Raw genomic sequence first — 20,552 nt, forward strand, 5'->3', positions numbered from 1 at the left:
AAAGTTTTAGTAGTCTTAATTTACTTATATTTATGCTAAAGGCATTAAAGAGCGATAAATAGTGATAAATTTCTTTTGTTTCTATATAATCTTAAACTTGTCTGATAATTGATTACTTTTTTTAAAATGACACAAATATTAACAACTATAGGTCACTGTATGGCCTTCAACAATGAGCAAAGCCCATACCGCATAGTCAGCTATGAAAGGCCCCGATAAGAGAATGTTAAACAATTCAAACCAGAAAACTAACAGCCTTATTTAAGTAAAAAAAATGATCAAAAACAAATATGTAACACATAAACAAACGACAACCACTGAATTACAGGCTCCTAAGGGACGACATCAAAAGATCGATGTAGGATAAAAAACTTAAATCAAATAGTTTGGGGGTGGGAGGGTCAACATTGATGCAAGTTTTGTTAATCTGAAATCGATTTTACATATATCCCTATTGGTCAATCAATTTTTTCCAAATTAAGTTAAGAGGGGGGTGTGGGGGTCAGTGAAAAAACTATGTGAATTAAGTTTTTTATCCTTCATTGAACTTTTGATGTCGTCCCTAACTTGGGACAGGCACATAAATAAATAATGTGGTGGGGTAAAACATGTTACTGGAATCCAAACTCTCCCCAAACATCATTATCATTCTGTTATTGAAGCACTAAGGAAGAAAATTAAAAAAAATGAAAGTTCTAGTAATCTAAAATTACTTCTATTTATACTAAAATCATTTAATAGTGACAAAATTTCTTTTGATTCTATATATTCTTGAACTGGTCTAATAATTGATTACTTTTTAAACTTCAGATTGGTTTGTTTGACATAAATGGAAGACATTGAAGTTAATAAATTAAAAATATTATTTTGCATAAAATAAAGATGCTATTATTTTCTATTTAATTAGAAAATTATACAACAACATTTAAATTCTGTTCTTTTTACCAATATGTAGGAATGATTTTAATAAATTGATAACCTCAGAAGAGTGAGGGGAGTAAAATTGATATTGATCTCAATAAAAAATGACACTACTTCTTGTATTTTATTTATATTCTTGTACTGGTTTCATATTTAGTTATTTCAAAACATGTTGTCTCATTATAGAAAATTGTAATGATTAATTCTGTTAGAATATTATACAACAGCATTATCGTTCTGTTATTTTTGGTACTAAGGATGAAAAGTTTTACAAAAAATGAAAGTTTTAGTAGTTTTAACTTACTTATATTTATGCTAAAGGCATTAAAGGGTGATAAAATTTCTTTTGTTTCTACATAATCTTAAACTGGTTTTATTACAAATGTATTATGTTAGAATATTATACAACAGCATTATCATTCTGTTATTTTTGGCACTAAGGATGAAAAGTTTTACAAAAAATGAAAGTTTTAGTAGTCTTAATTTACTTATATTTATGCTAAAGGCATTAAAGAGCGATAAATAGTGATAAATTTATTTTGTTTCTATGTAATCTTAAACTGGTCTGATAATTGATTACTTTTTTTAAACTTCAACTTGGTTTGTTAGACATTAATGAGTAAAAATTTAAATTAAGAAATTTAGAAAATGTTGCTGCATAAAATAAAGATCTATTTTATTAGAAAATTATACAACGACATTAAAATTCTGTTCTTTGTGGAAATACAGAGGAATGAATTTACTAAATTGATTGCTTTAGAAGAGTCAGGTGTGTAATATTTATAACAATCTCAATAGAATGTGACACTACTTTTATTTTTTTAATTAATATTCTTGCACTGATTTCATGTTTCATGCATTTACTTATTTCAAAACATGCTGTTTCAAATTGTAATGTTTAATTATGTTAGAATATTATACCATGGCATTACCATTGTGTCATTTTTGGCACTAAGGATGAAAAGTTTTACAAAAAAAGAAAGTTCTTGTAGTCTTAATTTTCTTATATTTATGCAAAAGGCATTAAATAGTGACAAAATTTCTATTATTTCTATATAATCTTAAACTGGTCTGATAATTGATTACTTTTTAACTTCAAATTGGTTTGTTAGAAATTAATGAGAAGAAATTTAAGTTAAGAAATTTAAAAAAATGTTGTCGCATAAAATAAAAAGCTTATATTTTCTATTTTTTTAGAAAATAATACAACGACATTAAAATTCTGTTCTTTTACCCAATACAGAGAAATAAATTTACTGAAATTGACAGCTTTAGAAGAGTCAGGTGAGTAATATTAATATTGATCTTAATAAAAATAAACTCATCATAGATACCAGGACTAAAATTTGTATATCCGCCAGACGCGTGTTTCGTCTACAAAAGACTCATCAGTGACGCTCGAATAAAAAGTGACACTACTTCTTGTATTTTATTAATATTCTTGTACTGGTTTCATATTTAGTTATTGCAAAACATGTTGTCTCTTTATAGAAAATTGTAATGTTTAATTCTGTTAGAATACTATACAACGGCATTATCATTCTGTTATTTTTGGTACTAAGGATGAAAAGTTTTACAAAAAATGAAAGTTTTAGTAGTCTTAACTTACTTATATTTATGCTAAAGGCGTTAAAGAGTGATAAAATTTCTTTTGTTTCTATATAATCTTAAACTGGTCTGATAATTGATTACTTTTTATCTTCAAATTGGTTTGTTAGAAATTAATGAGCAGAAAGTTAAGTTAAGTGTCGCATAAAATAAAAAGCTCATATTTTCTATTTTATTAGAAAATAATACAATGACATTAAAATTCTGTTCTTTAACCCAATACAGAGAAATAAATTTACTAAAATTGACAGCTTTAGAAGAGTCAGGTGAGTAATATAAATATTGATCTCAATAAAAAGTGACACTACTTCTTGTATTTTATTAATATTCTTGTACTGGTTTCATATTTAGTTATTGCAAAACATGTTGTCTAAAATTGTTATGCTTAATTCTGTTAGAATATTATACAACAGCATTATCATTCTGTTATTTTTGGTACTAAGGATGAAAAGTTTTACAAAAAATGAAAGTTTTAGTAGTCTTAATTTACTTATATTTATGCTAAAGGCATTAAAGAGCGATAAATAGTGATACATTTCTTTTGTTTCTATATAATCTTAAACTTGTCTGATAATTGATTACTTTTTTTTAAATGACACAAATATTAACAACTATAGGTCACTGTATGGCCTTCAACAATGAGCAAAGCCCATACCGCATAGTCAGCTATAAAAGGCCCCGATAAGAGAATGTTAAACAATTCAAACCAGAAAATTAACAGCCTTATTTAAGTAAAAAAAAATGATCGAAAACAAATATGTAACACATAAACAGACGACAACCACTGAATTACAGGCTCCTAACTTGGGACAGGCACATATATAAATAATGTGGTTGGGCAAAACATGTTAGTGGGATCCAAACTCTCCCCAAACATCATTATCATTCTGTTATTGAAGCACTAAGGGAGAAAATTTAAAAAAATGAAAGTTCTAGTAATCTAAAATTACTTCTAGTTATACTAAAATCATGTAATAGTGACAAAATTTCTTTTGATTCTATATATTCTTGAACTGGTCTAATAATTGATTACTTTTTAAACTTCAGATTGGTTTGTTTGACATAAATGGAAGAAATTTAAGTTAAGAAATTAAAAATATTATGTCGCATAAAATAAAGATGCTATTATTTTCTATTTAATTAGAAAATTACACAACAACATTTAAATTCTGTTCTTTTTACCAATATGTAGGAATGATTTTAATAAATTGATAACCTCAGAAGAGTGAGGGGAGTAAAATTGATATTGATCTCAATAAAAAATGACACTACTTCTTGTATTTTATTAATATTCTTGTACTGGTTTCATATTTAGTTATTTCAAAACATGTTGTCTCTTTATAGAAAATTGTAATGATTAATTCTGTTAGAATATTATACAACGGCATTATCATTCTGTTATTTTTGGTTCTAAGGATGAAAAGTTTTACAAAAAATGAAAGTTTTAGTAGTTTTAACTTACTTATATTTATGCTAAAGGCATTAAAGGGTGATAAAATTTCTTTTGTTTCTATATAATCTTAAACTGGTTTTATTACAAATGTATTATGCTAGAATATTATACAACAGCATTATCATTCTGTTATTTTTGGCACTAAGGATGAAAAGTTTCACAAAAAATGAAAGTTTTAGTAGTCTTAATTTACTTATATTTATGCTAAAGGCATTAAAAAGCGATAAATAGTGATAAATTTCTTTTGTTTCTATGTAATCTTAAACTGGTCTGATAATTGATTACTTTTTTTAAACTTCAACTTGGTTCTTTAGACATTAATGAGTAAAAATTTAAATTAAGAAATTTAGAAAATGTTGCTGCATAAAATAAAGATCTATTTTATTAGAAAATTATACAACGACATTAAAATTCTGTTCTTTGTGGAAATACAGAAGAATGAATTTACTAAATTGATGGCTTTAGAAGAGTCAGGTGTGTAATATAAATTTATAACAATCTCAATAGAATGTGACACTACTTTTTTATTTTTTATTTTCTTAGCTTTGTACTGGCTGCATATTTAATTATTTTTTCTTTCATAGAATGAATATTTGAACATATGTTGAACAATGGTAAATAAATTTAATTGCAAAATTGCAAAATTTATTTTAACAGGCAATAAGTTAGTCAGATAAATGAAGGATTTTTAGTTCTTAATATCAAAACATGTTGTTTCATTTAAAGAAAAATAGAAATATTTGTATGTTGTTATTTTTTAAATATCATAAAACAGCATTTAAAATTCTATTCCTTGTGTCCTTAAGGATGAATAGTTTTACAAAAATTGAGAGTTCTAACAGTCTTACATTACAAATATTAATGCTGATAGCCTTAAAAAATGACAATATATATTTTTCTATATGTAATCTTGAACTGGTCTCTTCACTTATGTTAGAATATGATAAAACAGCATCTAAATTATGTTCTTTTTGTGCGTAAGGCTGAAAAGTTTTTTTGCACAGCAATAAACTACTGTTGCCCTAATTTTAAACATCAAGAGATGCTTAAGTTTACGGTTACTAGTATTTATGTTGACAGTGCAATAAAGTGAAAATATATTTTTTTTCATTTACATTTTTATACTGGCCAGATTTGAGTACTGGCCCGAGAACACAATTGTTTTGTAGTGCATTTCTTTTAGACAAAAAATTCAAATTAAAAAAATCGCACCTGCTCTTTCTCAAAAATATTTTTACAATGTAGTGTACTACCAGTGAGACAAATAATATCAAAATTATAGAAACTTCTACTTGCTTTAACTCAAAATAAAGACAATTCTGTGTTAAGGGGGTGAAAAATTCAGTTTGACAGCTTCAAACGTGATAAATTTGACCTTTTAGAACTGGACCCATTCACTACTTAACATAAAGTTTCAGCACCCAAATTTTTTTGACATGTAATTTCATTCCCCTACTTAAATATTTCAAGCATTTAATATAAATAAATAAATTGGAAAAGTGTCTTAAATAAAACATGCAAGTTATACACTGTTTACACTAGGGACTATATTCGTAGACAACAAAAACCAAAGGACGATAACTATGTCCTTGGACCTACTGTGTATACTTCAGTTTTAATTTATAACATATACAATGAAGATTTTAAGTTTCATGCAAAAAAATAAGAAGTTGTCTTAAAAAAAAATATCAATATTTTTTTTTTTTTATAAGAATCTGAGATATTCCTTTATGTTTAGAATAAAGCGATTGATGTGAGGGCAAAGCTCTGAGACACCGGTATAAGTCTACCGATTGCTTGAAAGCAATCGTATCCCAAAAATTAAAAAAATTTTATTCTGCAAATAAATTTGTGATAAATTTAAAGATATAGGTGGTACTTTAAAAAATTGAAATTTTCGGGGTTGATTTTGTATTTCCTTGGTATATTTTAACAATATTTTGTAACTCTTGATTTGTAGGTTTACTTACTATTTTAATAGCTTACTATCATAATCTCTATTTTGTTCGAACTGCAAATTCTAGCTTTTTTGACCTAGAGTCATTTAATTTTAAAATTTTACAGCAATACAACAAAAAACTAAATGACATGGGATTCAGTAAGCTTAATATATATCTAAGATACCTACATAGTTTGATGAAAATCCAAGTTGATTTGAAAAAGTTATTAAAAAAATTAAAGTGTACTATCTCTATTTTGTCCGAATTGTAAATCCTAGCTTTTTTATACCAAGATAACTTTAAATTCTTAAATTTTTCAGCAATACAACAAATAACTAATTGACATGGGATTCAGTAAGCTTAATATATATGTAAGATAGCTGCATAGTTTGATGAACATCCAAGTTGATTTGAAAAAGTAATTAAAAAAATTAAAGTGTACTATCTCTATTTTGTTCGAACTGCAAATTCTAGCTTTTTTGACCTAGAGTAATTTAATTTTTTAATTTTTCAGCAATACAACAAAAAACTAAATGACATGGGATTCAGTAAGCTTAATATATATCTAAGATACCTACATAGTTTGATGAAAATCCAAGTTGATTTGAAAAAGTTATTAAAAAAATTAAAGTGTACTATCTCTATTTTGTCCGAATTGTAAATCCTAGCTTTTTTATACCAAGATAACTTTAAATTCTTAAATTTTTCAGCAATACAACAAAAAACTAAATGACATGGGATTCAGTAAGCTTAATATATATCTAAGATACCTACATAGTTTGATGAAAATTCAAGTTGATTTGAAAAAGTAATTAAAAAAATGAAAGTGTACTATCTCTATTTTGTCCGAATTGCAAATCCTAGCTTTTTTATACCAAGATAAAATCAATTCTTAAATTTTACAGCAATACAACAAATAACTAATTGACATGGGATTCAGTAAGCTTAATATATATGTAAGATAGCTGCATACTTTGAAGAACATCCAAGTTGATTTGAAAAAGTTATTAAAAAAATTAAAGTGTACTATCTCTATTTAGTTCGAACTGCAAATTCTAGCTTTTTTGACCTAGATTAATTTATTTTTTAAATTTTACAGCAATACAACAAAAAACTCAATGACATGGGATTCAGTAAGCTTAATATATATCTAAGATACCTACATAGTTTGATGAAAATCCAAGTTGATTTGAAAAAGTTATTAAAAAAATTAAAGTGTAATATCTCTATTTTGTCCGAATTGCAAATTCTAGCTTTTTTGACCTAGATTAATTTAATTTTTAAATTTTTCATTTTCAGCAATACAACAAAAAACTAAATGACATGGGATTCCGTAAGCTTTATATATATCTAAGATACCTACATAGTTTGATGAAAATCCAAGTTGATTTGAAAAAGTTATTAAGTTAGGGTTAGGGTTAGGGTAACTATCTCTATTTTGTCCGAATTGCAAATCCTAGCTTTTTTATACCAAGATAACTTTAATTCTTAAATTTTACAGCAATACAACAAATAACTAATTGACATGGGATTCAGTAAGCTTAATATATATGTAAGATAGCTGCATACTTTGAAGAACATCCAAGTTGATTTGAAAAAGTTATTAAAAAAAATAAAGTGTACTATGTCCATTTTGTTCGAACTGCAAATTCTAGCTTTTTTGACCTAGAGTAATTTAATTTTAAAATTTTACAGCAATACAACAAAAAACTAAATGACATGGGATTCAGTAAGCTTAATATATATCTAAGATACCTACATAGTTTGATGAAAATCCAAGTTGATTTGAAAAAGTTATTAAAAAAATTAAAGTGTACTATCTCTATTTTGTCCGAATTGCAAATCCTAGCTTTTTTATACCAAGATAACTTTAAATTCTTAAATTTTTCAGCAATACAACAAATAACGAATTGACATGGGATTCAGTAAGCTTAATATATATGTAAGATAGCCGCATAGTTTGAAGAACATTCAAGTTGATTTGAAAAAGTTATTAAAAAAATTAAAGTGTACTATCTCTATTTTGTTCGAACTGCAAATTCTAGCTTTTTTGACCTAGAGTAATTTAATTTTTTAAATTTTACAGCAATACAACAAAAAACTAAATGACATTGGATTCATTAAGCTTAATATATATCTAAGATACCTACATAGTTTGATGAAAATCCAAGTTGATTTGAAAAAGTTATTAAAAAAATTAAAGTGTAATATCTCTATTTTGTCCGAATTGCAAATCCTACCTTTTTTATACCAAGATAACTTTAATTCTTAAATTTTACAGCAATACAACAAATAACAAATTGACATGGGATTCAGTAAGCTTAATATATATGTAAGATAGCTGCATAGTTTGATGAACATCCAAGTTGATTTGAAAAAGTTATTAAAAAAATTAAAGTGTACTATCTCTATTTTGTTCGAACTGCAAATTCTAGCTTTTTTGACCTAGATTAATTTAATTTTTAAATTTTACAGCAATACAACAAAAAACTCAATGACATGGGATTCAGTAAGCTTAATATATATCTAAGATACCTACATAGTTTGATGAAAATCCAAGTTGATTTGAAAAAGTTATTAAAAAATTTAAAGTGTACTATCTCTATTTTGTCCGAATTGCAAATCCTAGCTTTTTTATACCAAGATAACTTAATTCTTTAATTTTACAGCAATACAACAAATAACTAATTGACATGGGATTCAGTAAGCTTAATATATATTTAAGATACCTACATAGTTTGATGAAAATCCAAGTTGATTTGAAAAAGTTATTAAAAAAATTAAAGTGTACTATGTCCATTTTGTTCGAAATGCAAATTCTAGCTTTTTTGACCTAGATTAATTTAATTTTAAAATTTTTCAGCAATACAACAAAAAACTAAATGACATGGGATTCCGTAAGCTTTATATATATCTAAGATACCTACATAGTTTGATGAAAATCCAAGTTGATTTGAAAAAGTTATTAAGTTAGGGTTAGGGTTAGGGTAACTATCTCTATTTTGTCCGAATTGCAAATCCTAGCTTTTTTATACCAAGATAACTTTAATTCTTAAATTTTACAGCAATACAACAAATAACTAATTGACATGGGATTCAGTAAGCTTAATATATATGTAAGCTAGCTGCATACTTAGAAGAACATCCAAGTTGATTTGAAAAAGTTATTAAAAAAATTAAAGTGTACTATCTCTATTTAGTTCGAACTGCAAATTCTAGCTTTTTTGACCTAGATTAATTTATTTTTTAAATTTTACAGCAATACAACAAAAAACTCAATGACATGGGATTCAGTAAGCTTAATATATATCTAAGATACCTACATAGTTTGATGAAAATCCAAGTTGATTTGAAAAAGTTATTAAAAAAATTAAAGTGTAATATCTCTATTTTGTCCGAATTGCAAATTCTAGCTTTTTTGACCTAGATTAATTTAATTTTTAAATTTTTCATTTTCAGCAATACAACAAAAAACTAAATGACATTGGATTCATTAAGTTTAATATATATCTAAGATACCTACATAGTTTGATGAAAATCCAAGTTGATTTGAAAAAGTTATTAAAAAAATTAAAGTGTACTATCTCTATTTTGTTCGAACTGCAAATTCTAGCTTTTTTGACCTAGAGTAATTTAATTTTAAAATTTTACAGCAATACAACAAAAAACTAAATGACATGGGATTCATTAAGCTTAATATATATCTAAGATACCTACATAGTTTGATGAAAATCCAAGTTGATTTGAAAAAGTTATTAAACAAATTAAAGTGTACTATCTCTATTTTGTCCGAATTGCAAATCCTAGCTTTTGTATACCAAGATAACTTTAAATTCTTAAATTTTTCAGCAATACAACAAATAACGAATTGACATGGGATTCAGTAAGCTTAATATATATGTAAGATAGCCGCATAGTTTGAAGAACATTCACGTTGATTTGAAAAAGTTATTAAAAAAATTAAAGTGTACTATCTCTATTTTGTTCGAACTGCAAATTCTAGCTTTTTTGACCTAGAGTAATTTAATTTTTAAATTTTTCAGCAATACAACAAAAAACTAAATGACATGGGATTCAGTAAGCTTAATATATATCTAAGATACCTACATAGTTTGATGAAAATTCAAGTTGATTTGAAAAAGTAATTAAAAAAATGAAAGTGTACTATCTCTATTTTGTCCGAATTGCAAATCCTAGCTTTTTTATACCAAGATAACTTCAATTCTTAAATTTTACAGCAATACAACAAATAACTAATTGACATGGGATTCAGTAAGCTTAATATATATGTAAGATAGCTGCATACTTTGAAGAACATCCAAGTTGATTTGAAAAAGTTATTAAAAAAATTAAAGTGTACTATCTCTATTTTGTTCGAACTGCAAATTCTAGCTTTTTTGACCTAGAGTAATTTAACTTTTAAATTTTACAGCAATACAACAAAAAACTAAATGACATGGGATTCAGTAAGCTTAATATATATCTAAGATACCTACATAGTTTGATGAAAATCCAAGTTGATTTGAAAAAGTTAATAAAAAATTAAAGTGTAATATCTCTATTTTGTCCGAATTGCAAATTCTAGCTTTTTTGACCTAGATTAATTTAATTTTTAAATTTTTCATTTTCAGCAATACAACAAAAAACTAAATGACATTGGATTCATTAAGCTTAATATATATCTAAGATACCTACATAGTTTGATGAAAATCCAAGTTGATTTGAAAAAGTTATTAAAAAAATTAAAGTGTACTATCTCTATTTTGTCCGAATTGCAAATCCTAGCTTTTTTATACCAAGATAACTTTAATTCTTAAATTTTACAACAATACAACAAATAACAAATTGACATGGGATTCAGTAAGCTTAATATATATGTAAGATTGCTGCATAGTTTGATGAACATCCAAGTTGATTTGAAAAAGTTATTAAAAAAATTAAAGTGTACTATGTCCATTTTGTTCGAACTGCAAATTCTAGCTTTTTTGACCCAGAGTAATTTAATTTTTAAATTTTACAGCAATACAACAAAAAACTAAATGAAATGGGATTCATTAAGCTTAATATATATGTTAGATAGCTGCATAGTTTGATGAACATCCAAGTTGATTTGAAAAAGTTATTAAAAAAATAAAGTGTACTATGTCCATTTTGTTCGAACTGCAAATTCTAGCTTTTTTGACCTAGAGTAATTTAATTTTAAAATTTTACAGCAATACAACAAAAAACTAAATGACATGGGATTCAGTAAGCTTAATATATATCTAAGATACCTACATAGTTTGATGAAAATCCAAGTTGATTTGAAAAAGTTATTAAAAAAATTAAAGTGTACTATCTCTATTTTGTCCGAATTGCAAATCCTAGCTTTTTTATACCAAGATAACTTTAAATTCTTAAATTTTTCAGCAATACAACAAATAACGAATTGACATGGGATTCAGTAAGCTTAATATATATGTAAGATAGCCGCATAGTTTGAAGAACATTCAAGTTGATTTGAAAAAGTTATTAAAAAAATTAAAGTGTACTATCTCTATTTTGTTCGAACTGCAAATTCTAGCTTTTTTGACCTAGAGTAATTTAATTTTTAAATTTTACAGCAATACAACAAAAAACTAAATGACATGGGATTCAGTAAGCTTAATATATATGTTAGATAGCTGCATAGTTTGATGAACATCCAAGTTGATTTGAAAAAGTTATTAAAAAAAATAAAGTGTACTATGTCCATTTTGTTCGAACTGCAAATTCTAGCTTTTTTGACCTAGAGTAATTTAATTTTAAAATTTTACAGCAATACAACAAAAAACTAAATGACATGGGATTCAGTAAGCTTAATATATATCTAAGATACCTACATAGTTTGATGAAAATCCAAGTTGATTTGAAAAAGTTATTAAAAAAATTAAAGTGTACTATCTCTATTTTGTTCAAATTGCAAATCCTAGCTTTTTTATACCAAGATAACTTTAAATTCTTAAATTTTTCAGCAATACAACAAATAACGAATTGACATGGGATTCAGTAAGCTTAATATATATGTAAGATAGCCGCATAGTTTGAAGAACATTCAAGTTGATTTGAAAAAGTTATTAAAAAAATTAAAGTGTACTATCTCTATTTTGTTCGAACTGCAAATTCTAGCTTTTTTGACCTAGAGTAATTTAATTTTTAAATTTTACAGCAATACAACAAAAAACTAAATGACATGGGATTCAGTAAGCTTAATATATATCTAAGATACCTACATAGTTTGATGAAAATCCAAGTTGATTTGAAAAAGTTATTAAAAAAATTAAAGTGTAATATCTCTATTTTGTCCGAATTGCAAATCCTACCTTTTTTATACCAAGATAACTTTAATTCTTAAATTTTACAGCAATACAACAAATAACTAATTGACATGGGATTCAGTAAGCTTAATATATATGTAAGATAGCTGCATAGTTTGATGAACATCCAAGTTGATTTGAAAAAGTTATTAAAAAAATTAAAGTGTACTATCTCTATTTTGTTCGAACTGCAAATTCTAGCTTTTTTGACCTAGATTAATTTAATTTTTAAATTTTACAGCAATACAACAAAAAACTCAATGACATGGGATTCAGTAAGCTTAATATATATCTAAGATGCCTACATAGTTTGATGAAAATCCAAGTTGATTTGAAAAAGTTATTAAAAAAATTAAAGTGTAATATCTCTATTTTGTCCGAATTGCAAATTCTAGCTTTTTTGACCTAGATTGATTTAATTTTTAAATTTTTCATTTTCAGCAATACAACAAAAAACTAAATGACATTGGATTCATTAAGTTTAATATATATCTAAGATACCTACATAGTTTGATGAAAATCCAAGTTGATTTGAAAAAGTTATTAAAAAAATTAAAGTGTACTATCTCTATTTTGTTCGAACTGCAAATTCTAGCTTTTTTGACCTAGATTAATTTAATTTTTAAATTTTACAGCAATACAACAAAAAACTCAATGACATGGGATTCAGTAAGCTTAATATATATCTAAGATACCTACATAGTTTGATAAAAATCCAAGTTGATTTGAAAAAGTTATTAAAAAAATTAAAGTGTAATATCTCTATTTTGTCCGAATTGCAAATCCTAGTTTTTTTATATCAAGATAACCTTAATTCTTAAATTTTACAGCAATACAACAAATAACAAATTGACATGGGATTCAGTAAGCTTAATATATATGTAAGATAGCTGCATAGTTTGATGAACATCCAAGTTGATTTGAAAAAGTTATTAAAAAAATTAAAGTGTACTATCTCTATTTTGTTCGAACTGCAAATTCTAGCTTTTTTGACCTAGATTAATTTAATTTTTAAATTTTACAGCAATACAACAAAAAACTCAATGACATGGGATTCAGTAAGCTTAATATATATCTAAGATACCTACATAGTTTGATGAAAATCCAAGTTGATTTGAAAAAGTTATTAAAAAAATTAAAGTGTACTATCTCTATTTTGTCCGAATTGCAAATTCTAGCTTTTTTGACCTAGATTAATTTAATTTTTAAATTTTTCATTTTCACCAATACAACAAAAAACTAAATGACATTGGATTCATTAAGTTTAACATATATCTAAGATACCTACATAGTTTGATGAAAATCCAAGTTGATTTGAAAAAGTTATTAAAAAAATTAAAGTGTACTATCTCTATTTTGTTCGAACTGCAAATTCTAGCTTTTTTGACCTAGATTAATTTAATTTTTAAATTTTACAGCAATACAACAAAAAACTCAATGACATGGGATTCAGTAAGCTTAATATATATCTAAGATACCTACATAGTTTGATAAAAATCCAAGTTGATTTGAAAAAGTTATTAAAAAAATTAAAGTGTAATATCTCTATTTTGTCCGAATTGCAAATCCTAGCTTTTTTATATCAAGATAACCTTAATTCTTAAATTTTACAGCAATACAACAAATAACAAATTGACATGGGATTCAGTAAGCTTAATATATATGTAAGATTGCTGCATAGTTTGATGAACATCCAAGTTGATTTGAAAAAGTTATTAAAAAAATTAAAGTGTACTATGTCCATTTTGTTCGAACTGCAAATTCTAGCATTTTTGACCCAGAGTAATTTAATTTTTAAATTTTACAGCAATACAACAAAAAACTAAATGAAATGGGATTCATTAAGCTTAATATATATGTTAGATAGCTGCATAGTTTGATGAACATCCAAGTTGATTTGAAAAAGTTATTAAAAAAAATAAAGTGTACTATGTCCATTTTGTTCGAACTGCAAATTCTATCTTTTTTGACCTAGAGTAATTTAATTTTAAAATTTTACAGCAATACAACAAAAAACTAAATGACATGGGATTCAGTAAGCTTAATATATATCTAAGATACCTACATAGTTTGATGAAAATCCAAGTTGATTTGAAAAAGTTATTAAAAAAATTAAAGTGTACTATCTCTATTTTGTCCGAATTGCAAATCCTAGCTTTTTTATACCAAGATAACTTTAAATTCTTAAATTTTTCAGCAATACAACAAATAACGAATTGACATGGGATTCAGTAAGCTTAATATATATGTAAGATAGCCGCATAGTTTGAAGAACATTCAAGTTGATTTGAAAAAGTTATTAAAAAAATTAAAGTGTACTATCTCTATTTTGTTCGAACTGCAAATTCTAGCTTTTTTGACCTAGAGTAATTTAATTTTTAAATTTTACAGCAATACAACAAAAACTCAATGAGATGGGATTCAGTAAGCTTAATATATATCTAAGATACCTACATAGTTTGATGAAAATCCAAGTTGATTTGAAAAAGTTATTAAAAAAATTAAAGTGTAATATCTCTATTTTGTCCGAATTGTAAATTCTAGCTTTTTTGACCTAGATTAATTTAATTTTTAAATTTTTCATTTTCAGCAATACAACAAAAAACTAAATGACATTGGATTCATTAAGTTTAATATATATCTAAGATACCTACATAGTTTGATGAAAATCCAAGTTGATTTGAAAAAGTTATTAAAAAAATTAAAGTGTACTATCTCTATTTTGTTCGAACTGCAAATTCTAGCTTTTTTGACCTAGATTAATTTAATTTTTAAATTTGACAGCAATACAACAAAAAACTCAATGACATGGGATTCAGTAAGCTTAATATATATCTAAGATACCTACATAGTTTGATAAAAATCCAAGTTGATTTGAAAAAGTTATTAAAAAAATTAAAGTGTAATATCTCTATTTTGTCCGAATTGCAAATCCTAGCTTTTTTATACCAAGATAACTTTAATTCTTAAATTTTACAGCAATACAACAAAAAAACTAATTGACATGGGATTCAGTAAGCTTAATATAAATGTAAGGTAGCTGCATAGTTTGATGAACATTCAAGTTGATTTGAAAAAGTTATTAAAAAAATTAAAGTGTACTATCTCTATTTTGTTCGAACTGCAAATTCTAGCTTTTTTTACCTAGATTAATTTAATTTTTAAATTTTTCAGCAATAAAAAAAAACAACTAAATGACATGGGATTCAGTAAGCTTAATATATATCTAAGATACTTAAGTAGTGTGATGAAAATTCAAGTTGATTTGAAAAAGTTATTAAAAAAATTAAAGTGTACTATCTCTATTTTGTTCAAACTGCAAATTCTAGCTTTTTTGACCTAGATTAATTTAATTTTTAAATTTTTCATTTTCAGCAATACAACAAAAAACTAAATGACATTGGATTCATTAAGCTTAATATATATGTAAGATACCTACATAGTTTGATGAAAATCCAAGTTGATTTGAAAAAGTTATTAAAAAAATTAAAGTGTAATATCTCTATTTTGTCCGAATTGCAAATCCTACCTTTTTTATACCAAGATAACTTTAATTCTTAAATTTTACAGCAATACAACAAATAACTAATTGACATGGGATTCAGTAAGCTTAGGTTTACTTACTATTTTAATAGCTTAAGAGTAGAATAATATTGTAAATGAGTGGAAAACTGGTTTTCTAAATCTTAATCACAAAACACGACACAATTGGTAAATACAAAACTTACAATATGTTTATATTGCAGGTGTTTTAATTATAATTATAAATTATAATAAATTATAAATTAAAAAATCATTAAATCATAAATTAAAAAATCATTAAATTATAATCCTGGTACGTATTGATACCTATTTTAATATTATTATTTTTTTATATAAACACACCTGTTGGTGACCTTCTGCTGTTGTTTTTTTATTTGTCGGGTTGTTCTCTTTGACACATTCCCCATTTCCATTCTCAATTTTACATAATATTTTAAATATATAATATAGTATAGTTACAATAATGAAAAGTTTACCTTATCCATAGCTATTCTTTAATTCTTTTTTATTTTTCATATTAAAATGAACATTTTATATATATGCTTATGTGTTTATTTAACCTAATGAGTATGAGTATGAGTATGAGTTCTTCAACTCAAATAGCCCTTTTATCTCTTGATTAGCCATTTACAATCACAAAGATGCACAAATTACTTATCAAAACAAATAATCACTTAAAAGAATTTAATTATATTCCCTTTAATTTCATATGTTTTATTTTTAATCCAAATAATTATCTACCTTGATTTTTCATTCTTTTTGTGATTGTTTATGGCTAATTAAGAGATAAAAGGACCTTTGAGTAAATAAATTCACACTCATACTAATTGGGTTAAAATAACACATTTGAATATTTAAAAAAAGTTAATTATTATATGAAACAAAAGAATTAAAGAATAGATCTATACATTTTTTAACTGGTCTAATAATTGATTACTTTCTAACTTCAGATTGGTTTGTTAGACATAAATGAGAAGAAATTTAAGTTCAGAAATTAATATATTGATGTGGCATAAAAAATACATGCTAATATTTTCTATTTTATTAGAAAATTATACAAAGACATTACAATTCTGTTTTTTTTGTGGAAAATACAGAGGAATACTTTTACAAAATTGAAAGTTTTACAAGAGTCAGGTGTGTATGATTTACATTGACCTCAATGAAAGTGACACTTCTTTTATTTTATTAATATTCTTGTCAAATCAAAAAACAAGAATTTGATGTTCCAACTAACCCATATAGTACACTTAAAAATTTAATTTATAACTTTTTTTAACAACCCTTTGATTTAAATCAAATTATACATCTCATGTAGTTTGTGTATTGCCTCAGTTCAAAAATAAAAATAATCGTTGTCATAAAACCTAGAATTTGCATTTCAGATTGATTAAGATAGTAAATGTAGTACAATCTCCTGTCAATTCAAGAATTTAAATAATCTTGGTAAAAAAAATTTGCTGTCCGACTCAATTTTTTAGAAATAAATTGAGAATGGAAATGGGGAATGTGTCAAAGAGACAACAACCCGACCAAATAAAAAACAACAGCAGAAGGTCACCAACAGGTCTTCAATGTAGCGAGAAATTCCCGCACCCGGAGGCGTCCTTCAGCTGGCCCATAAACAAATATATACTAGTTCAGTGATAAATCGAGAGATTTGTCATTGCCGATCTATTTATATGAGACGTCCTAAAATTATACTCAATGCGCACTTAAATGAAACAGTTGCCACTTGACGTTTAACTATAAACAAAATCAATCAACCGACATAATAGATTCCAAGAAGAGAACCTCGTATACTTTTTTTTTATTAAATCATTGTAAATAGTACAAATGAATTCAGACATGTCAGTGTTGGTACGGATTCGTTGGTACTTTGATGATGTGGCATAATAGTTTTGTTTTACACGTACACCATCATGAACTCCTATATATGATGTGACTGTTATTATAAATAAAGAGATGAAATTCTGACATTCTCAATTTATTCAGAATATTTTTTGCATTAATGGTTTTCTAATATTATTGATTACGTCTACATTTACGGTCCTACTAAAATGTGAACAGGAGCGCCAGGAGAAGACATTAAGGCGCTCGGTACAATGGTATTCGGGTATATAGATTTGCAAATAAAAGTGCACATATGATCAGTTTTGGTCAAATAGTTTTGTTTTCCAAGTCAGCATGAGGTATTAAAACTACTGAAATTTTGTTACGTATCAATATTTTGAATAAAAGGAGGACACGCTGGTATCCTAAATTTATGCGAACAAAAATTTGTTGTTATTAAATTGCAATATTGCTGTCCATTGTCATGATTATATTATACAATGATTCCTGACATAAAAAATATGGCTGATTAATACTATGCGGGTATGCCATGGTGTATATAGATTTACAAATTAAAGTGCACATATGGTCAGTTTTGGTAATGCGGTCAAATAATTTTGTTGTACAAGTCAGCTGGAGGTATCAAAACTACTGAAATTTAGTTACGTATCAATATTTTGAATAAAATGAGGACATGCTGGTATTATAAATTTATGTGAACAAAAATTTGTTGTTATTATATTGCAATATTGCTGTCCATTGTCATGATTGTATTATACATTGATTCTGGCATAAAAAATATGGCTGATTAACTATGCGGGTATATAGATTTACAAATTAAAGTGCACAAATGGTCAGTTTTGGTGGATGTGGTCAAATAATTTTGTTGTACAAGTCAACTGGAGGTATCAAAACTACTGAAATTTTGATAAGATCAATATTTTGAATAAAATGAGGACATGCTGGTATCCTAAATTTATGCGAACCAAAATTTGTTGTTATTATATTGCAATATTGCTGTCCATTGTGATGATTGTATTATACATTGAATCCTGACATCAAAAATATGGCTGATTTACTATGCGGGTATATAGATTTACAAATTAAAGTGCATATATGGTCAGTTTTGGTGGATGCGGTCAAATAATTTTGTTGTACAAGTCAACTGGAGGCATTAAAACTTCTGAAATTTTGTTACGTATCAGTATTTTAAGTAAAAAGAGGACATGCTGGCACCCTTAATTTAGGTGAACAAAAATTTGTTGTTATTATATTGCAATATTGCTGTCCATTGTCATGATTGTATTATACATTGAATCCTGACATTAAAAATAAGGCTGATTTTCTATGCTGGTATATAGATTTACAATTTAAAGTTCACATATGGTCAGTTTTGGTAATGTGGTCAAATAATTTTGTTGTACAAGTCAGCTGGAGGTATCAAAACTACTGAAATTTTGTTACGTATCAATATTTTGAATAAAATGAGGACATGCTGGTATCCTAAATTTATGCAAACCAAAATTTTTTGTTATTATATTGCAATTTGGCTGTCCATTGTCATGATTGTATTATACATTGAATCCTGACATAAAAAATAGGGCTGATTAACTATGCGGGTATATAGATTTACAAATTAAAATGCACATATGGTCAGTTTTGGTGGATGCGGTCAAATAATTTTGTTGTACAAGTCAACTGGAGGTATCAAAACTACTGAAATTTTGTTACGTATCAGTATTTTAAGTAAAAAGAGGACATGCTGGTATCCTAAATTTATGCGAACCAAAATTTTTTGTTATTATATTGCAATTTTGCTGTCCATTGTCATGATTGTATTATACATTGAATCCTGACATAAAAAATATGGCTGATTAACGATGCGGGTATAAAGATTTACAAATTAAAGTGCACATATGGTCAGTTTTGGTGGATGCGGTCAAATAATTTTGTTGTACAAGTCAACTGGAGGTATCAAAACTACTGAAATTTTGTTACGTTTCAATATTTTGAATAAAATGAGGACATGCTGGTATCCTAAATTTATGCGAACCAAAATTTGTTGTTATTATATTGCAATATTGCTGTCCATTGTCATGATTGTATTATACATTGAATCCTGACATAAAAAATATGGCTGATTTACTATGCTGGTATATAGATTTACAAATTAAAGTGCATATATGGTCAGTTTTGGTGGATGCGGTCAAATAATTTTGTTGTACAAGTCAACTGGAGGCATCAAAACTACTGAAATTTTGTTACGTATCAGTATTTTAAGTAAAAAGAGGACATGCTGGCACCCTTAATTTAATTAGGCTAACAAAAATTTGTTGTTATTATATTGCAATATTGCTGTCCATTGTCATGATTGTATTATACATTGAATCCTGACATTAAAAATAAGGCTGATTTTCTATGCTGGTATATAGATTTACAATTTAAAGTTCACATATGGTCAGTTTTGGTAATGTGGTCAAATAATTTTGTTGTACAAGTCAGCTGGAGGTATCAAAACTACTGAAATTTTGTTACGTATCAATATTTTGAATAAAATGAGGACATGCTGGTATCCTAAATTTATGCAAACCAAAATTTTTTGTTATTATATTGCAATTTGGCTGTCCATTGTCATGATTGTATTATACATTGAATCCTGACATAAAAAATAGGGCTGATTTACTATGCGGGTATATAGATTTACAAATTAAAATGCACATATGGTCACGTTTGGTTAATGCGGTCAAATAATTTTGTTGTACAAGTCAACTGGAGGTATCAAAACTACTGAAATTTTGTTACGTATCAGTATTTTAAGTAAAAAGAGGACATGCTGGTATCCTAAATTTATGCGAACCAAAATTTTTTGTTATATTATATTGCAATTTTGCTGTCCATTGTCATGATTGTATTATACAT

At 26.2% G+C, this 20,552-nt stretch overlaps 1 protein-coding gene and 1 long non-coding RNA gene across 3 annotated transcripts in view; one reads left to right on the plus strand and one right to left on the minus strand.

The window, feature by feature from the left end:
• The window catches only part of LOC143074933 (uncharacterized), a 97,017-nt gene that overhangs the window by 36,266 nt on the left and 40,199 nt on the right, over window positions 1-20,552 (plus strand). Inside the window, exons 1-2 of one of the 2 annotated variants that reach the window (XM_076250128.1) lie at window positions 1,207-2,205; window positions 2,755-2,795. The exons of the other annotated variant lie outside the window; for it this stretch is intronic. The gene's annotated coding sequence lies outside the window, so the exon portion shown is untranslated. Of the gene's footprint in view, window positions 1-1,206; window positions 2,206-2,754; window positions 2,796-20,552 lie in introns of those variants that run through there. 2 annotated transcript variants of the gene reach the window in all.
• The window catches only part of LOC143074934 (uncharacterized), a 34,146-nt gene that overhangs the window by 6,625 nt on the left and 6,969 nt on the right, over window positions 1-20,552 (minus strand). The gene's annotated exons all lie outside the window — the stretch shown is intronic.

The sequence above is a fragment of the Mytilus galloprovincialis genome, chromosome 5 (assembly GCF_965363235.1).
Source record: "Mytilus galloprovincialis chromosome 5, xbMytGall1.hap1.1, whole genome shotgun sequence".
Taxonomy (NCBI): domain Eukaryota; kingdom Metazoa; phylum Mollusca; class Bivalvia; order Mytilida; family Mytilidae; genus Mytilus; species Mytilus galloprovincialis.